This window comes from Capra hircus, chromosome 17, assembly GCF_001704415.2.
Source record: "Capra hircus breed San Clemente chromosome 17, ASM170441v1, whole genome shotgun sequence".
NCBI lineage: Eukaryota > Metazoa > Chordata > Mammalia > Artiodactyla > Bovidae > Capra > Capra hircus.
The window spans coordinates 25,965,963-25,971,297 of record NC_030824.1 but is presented as its reverse complement, the minus strand read 5'-3'; positions in this window follow the sequence as shown (position 1 = coordinate 25,971,297).

Sequence of the window (5,335 nt, the reverse complement as noted above, 5' to 3'; positions counted from 1 at the left end):
TTCATGTGAAAAACTGTTCACTGAGTCCTCAGTGGAATTCGGTCATCACACTAGCAGACCCTGGTACTGCACCTGTGCCCTGGCTGGCTCTTCCCCTCCAGGTGTGGTACCAGCCCACCAGGCAGGTACCCAATTCACAGATGGAGCAGCTGAGTAACTGGTTGGGGTCCCACCATCAAGGAGAAGAAGAGCAGATGTATACAGGGGCTTGGCTAGGGAGCCCACATCCCCAGCAGCCCCCACGTGGGTCCTCAAGCCCCGGCGCCGCACGGGAGGTGGCAAAGGAAGGTTCTGAGACCAGAAGTGGCTTGCTTGGCGCCACAGGGCCATGACCCCAAGGGCTTCTAGACGGAGCCTAGAAGAAGAGGGCAGCTGGAGGCCGCAGCGGGGGCTGGGCCCCGCGAAGGGCAGAGTCCAGGCTGGCAGGACAGCCAGGCTGCACAATGGCAGAAGATTGCATCAGGGTCCCTGCTGCTGTGGCACGGGGCTCTGGGGCATCGCTGGGGTGATGCAACCCTGGCCGGTGGCCACCTCTGCTGGCCATGACTGTGACCAGGGTGAGCTCCTGGAGCTCACATTCCACGACCCCCTGGACAGTCCCCAGACAGCTCTCAGCCCTGGCTGCTCCGCAGAGACCCCTGGAAGCTTCATTCTTTCTGGAACTCCCACCCCCGTTCCGCCACACTCAGTCCCCACTCATTTTCCTTCTATTTACTCACTTTTCCCCCTGGACTCCTGCCCCGTGCAGAGCACACGTCTTATATAACCCTAACCTGTTGACTCCTGGACCCGATTGTGAAATAGGTCTGAGCGTAAAGGCCACAGTGCCATCCTCTCAGGAGCCACCCGTGCCTTCTGTGGGCTCAGTCAATACTTCTAGCTCAGTGCCCCTGCGTCTCTGCGACAAGCCGTATTGTTCAGGAATCGCTTGTTCGTGTCTTCATCACTAAACAAACGGCCAGGAGATCTTGAGGCCTCTGGGCGGCTCTGTCTGCTGAGCCTGCCTTGTCTCACTCTGTCTCTCGGTGCTCTTTCGAGGTCTGTGTGTTGCTCTCTGCAGTTAGCTCGGCGGTCTCTGCTGCGCCACCTCTGGGTCTCCCCATAGTTGATTGTAAGATGCTTACCTCTCCCCTCTGAAACCAACACTGGATGGGGAGAGATTCAAACACCATGGACTGGGAATTCCCTGGCACTCCAGGGGTTGGGACTCCAAGCTTTCACTGCTGGGGGGCGCAGGTTCAATCCCTGGTCCGGGAACTAGAATGCCACAAACCTTGCAGCAAGGCCAAAAAAAAAAAAGAGAGAGAGAGAGAGAGAGCGAGACCAACACCATGGACCCCAGGATGAAGGCTTGATTGAGGGAGACGGGGGCATGGAATTTGTTTAAGTCCCAGGGAGTTTAGGCCCTGCACCCCTGGTCTGGCCTAGATCTAGGGGCCAGGTCTGTACAGGACAGTCCTGGTTTTCATCCAAACTGAGCAGCTGCTCTCCCAAAGGCCACTTCCTGGACCAGGAGGAAGAGGGGACTCCAGACAAAACTCCACAGGAAAAGAAGGCCTAGACCAGACGCCAGCGAGGGGCCCACGTCCACCTGTGGCATTTTCCCCATCTGTTTATTCGCTCAACAAACATTTAGTAACCCTGGACCAGGGCATTGAACAAAATAGGCCAAATCTTTATACTCCAGTGGAGAGGAAAGACAGTCAACAAAATTCAAGCTGAGTATATAAATTGACTAAATAATAGGTCAGGTGGTAGTAAGGAGAAAATGAAGGTGGGAAAGGGTCTGGGTGTGTTTGTGGGGAATGAGGGATGTTTGCGATTTCAGGGAGGTGGTCAGAGAGGCACTGCTTTGAAGGTGGCACTGGAGATGGGCCTGGGGACCCGCGTCTGTCCTGGGGCAGGAGCTATGGTCTGGGAGGGGCTGGATCAGCGTGGCTGGAGTGAAGGGGACAGGAGATGGGGGACAGAGGAACGAGGAAGAGGGGGCAGGGTGGGGGCGCAGTTTTAGACCATAGTAAGGACTGGATTTTTACTCCACCCACAAGGCTATGGGGCTCACGTGAGGGCTTTGAGACCAGAGGGACCTGGTCTGATGAACTTTTCCACCGGTCATGTGGCTGTCATGTGGGGAAAAGAGAGACTAGTCAGGAGGCACAGGGGATGGTGACTAGCAAGGGGGTGAGAAGAGCTGGCAAGCTGGGCAGGAGGTAAGAGCAGGATCTCTTCCTGAGCAGTGGGAGTGGCCTGCTGTCCACCCACGGAGGAGCAGGTTTGGGGTGCTCCAACCCCTGGTTTTCTCATGTGGAGTAGGGTGGCCAGTTGGGTTTTCTAAGATGGGTAAAGCAAGTCCTTGAACCTCACATAGTTCCTTGGACTATGGACCGACTCTCATTATCCACTGAGAGGAGGGCTCTGCTCCCTTCCCTTGCAGCCAGAAGGCTTGAGACAGAAGTGACCTGTGACTTCTGCCTATCTGGGGACTCTTGCCCTTGGCACCAGCCACAGAGCAAGGAAACCCAGGCCACACAGGTTCTCCAGCAACCGCCAACCAGCCTCACGGGGAGGAGGACGCGGCCCTGGCCGCCACCTGGCTGCAAGTCCAGGTGAGAACCCAGAGACAGGAGAGGGCAGGTGGCTGTGGCTGCTGCAGCTCCTTGGGGAGGAAGGGGAGCAGGCGGCTGTGCTGGGGCCCATCTGTTTCGGGGTCCTCTTGTTTCTTTGGACTGGCCCCCCCGGGGTTCCTGTCACCCTTTGCTGACTCAGAGAGGGCTTGGGCTGCAGAACCAGCTGCTGCTGCTAAGTCGCTTCAGTCGTGTCCGACTCTGTGCGACCCCATAGACGGCAGCCCACCAGGCTTCCCCGTCCCCTGGATTCTCCTGGCAAGAACACTGGAGTGGGTTGCCATTTCCTTCTCCAATGCATGAAAATGAACCAGCAGGGGCCCAATATCTGGCTGGGGTGGCAGGCCCGGGGGACACTTGGGAGCTGGGAGGACTCCGGCTGGGTGATGGTTAGTCCCCAGAGCCCTGGAGGAAAAGTCACTCATGGGATTCCAACAAGGAGCATCCACACTGCCATCCCATAATCACACCCCGTCCCCACACAAGGAGAGCCACACCTTGGGAGCAAGACCCCCAGAGCGAGACCATCTACCCACTAAGTGGCTGAGCTTCAGCAAGTCACTGCTCCTCTCTGAGCCTCAGATTCCGCATCTGGAAAATGGACCTAAGTGCCTTCCCTCTTGTGCGTTTGTGAAGTGCAGAACAGTACCGGTAACTGTATCATCATGATTATTCTTTGGGGGGAGTCACCCAGAGCCCCCTAGCCCCCACAGTTTGCTACTATGAGGATGAGGTGTGGCTGGAATCTGGGTCTGGCCTTGGTCCCATCTTGGGGGCAGCTGCAGGGCTGTGGCTGCCTCTCCCTGTGGGTTACAGGCTAAGTGTTGGTGTCCCACCAAAGATCGCATGTGGAAGCTCTAACCCCTGACATGACGGTACTTGGAAACGAGAATTATGGGAGGTGATAAGTTGAGATGAGGTCATGAGGGTGGGGCCCTCAGGATGGAATTAGTCTCCCCATAAGAAGATGAAAAGGGACTTCCTTGTGGTCCAGTGGTAAGACTCTGTCTCCCAATGCAGGGGACATGGGTTTGATCCCTGGTCTGGGAAGATCCCTCATGCTGAGGGGCAACTAAACCCATGTACCACAACTGCTGGGCCTGTGCCTTAGAGCCTGTTCTCCAGAACAAAAGACGCCACCGCAATGAGAAGCCCCCGTGCACCACAATGGAGTAGCGCCCGCTCACTGCAACTGGGGAAAGCCTGAGTGTGACAGTGAAGACCCAGCGCAGCCGAAAAATAAATAAAAATAAATTTTAAAAGAAGAGATCAGATTTGCTCTCTGCCGTGTGAACACACAGTCAGAAGGCACCGCCTGCAAGCTGGGGAGCAGGCTCTCCCTGGGAACCAAGTCGGCCATCACCTTGATCTTGGATGTCCATTCTCCAGGACTGTGAGAAATCAGTAGCTGCTGTTTGAGCCCACACTGTGGCTTTTGTTATGACAGCATGAGCTGAGACCAGAGCTCAATTTCCCCACTTGTGAAGTGGGAGCGAGAGTATAGATGTTCTGGCCCCCAGGGTCACCTGCGTAGATGTGTTTTGTAAACTTGACACTCACGCACACGGGGATATGAGTGTTTGCTTGCAGGACCCAGTCATGCTGAGGTCAGCCAGCACCTGGGACTCCACGGCTGAGCTCTCCTAAGGTCAATGCCCTCATTGACTTCCTTCTGAGGGGTTTCTTTGGGTCTGTCACCACGGCAGCAGACTCCCCCAGGGGGGGTCCACAGTTCCTTCAAGTCAAGCTAGCACAGGGTGGGGTCAAAATCAAGACTTTGACTGAAAATTCATAATTTTACATGAAAGCCCCAGGTGTTTAAATAGTGACTCACCTAAAACTGAAAATTTTTTGTGAGCATAATATCATTCGGGGCTTCTCAGGTGCCACTGGTGGTAAAAGAACTGACCTGCAGGAGACATAAGGAACATGGGTTCTATCCTTGGGTTGGGAAGATCCCCTGGAGAAGGAAATGGCGGCTCACTCCAGTATTCTTGCCTGGAGAAGCCCCTGGACAGAGGGGCCTGGCGGGCTACAGTCCACGGGGTCACCAAGAGCTGGACACGACTGAAGCAACTGCACGTATAATAGCATTCTGTGACATTCCCACCAGAGATACAGAGTTGGAATTGAACCATGGGGACACTTGAGGCTGCTGGCATTGGGGGTAGTCTACAGAACAGCCAACCTGTGACCTTCACAGGGGCCAAGGTCGTGGAGTTCAAAGGAAAACCAAGGCTCAGAGAGAATAAAACCTCAGGACAGCTGAATGTGATGCTGGGTTGGGTCCTGTCAGTAAAGGATGTGGAAACCAATGCAGAGATCAAGTGGGGTCAAACGTGTCCTGTTATTTCCTGATTTTACACAGACTTGAAAGTCCTGGTTGGCAGGAAATACACAGAAACGTGTCCGAGGTTGTTGGTGTGCTCCCAAATAATTTAAGTTAAAAAAAAAAAAAAGTCTGGTACTCTACCTGCATCTTCTTTGTAAACATGAGACAATTTCAAAATTTAAAAAATATGGATGTTTTATAAAAAGGTAGGATCAAGCCAAGTATTTCCGTGGGTTTGTTTGATGCCCAGGCTCCCAGTTTTCAGCTCCTGGTGGAAGCAGCTGCTGCTGCTACTACTTCTCCTATGAATCTGTCCCTTAGGACTGAAAACAGAGATGCACCACTTACGTGTCTGCTATATACTTCATGTGAGACAGAG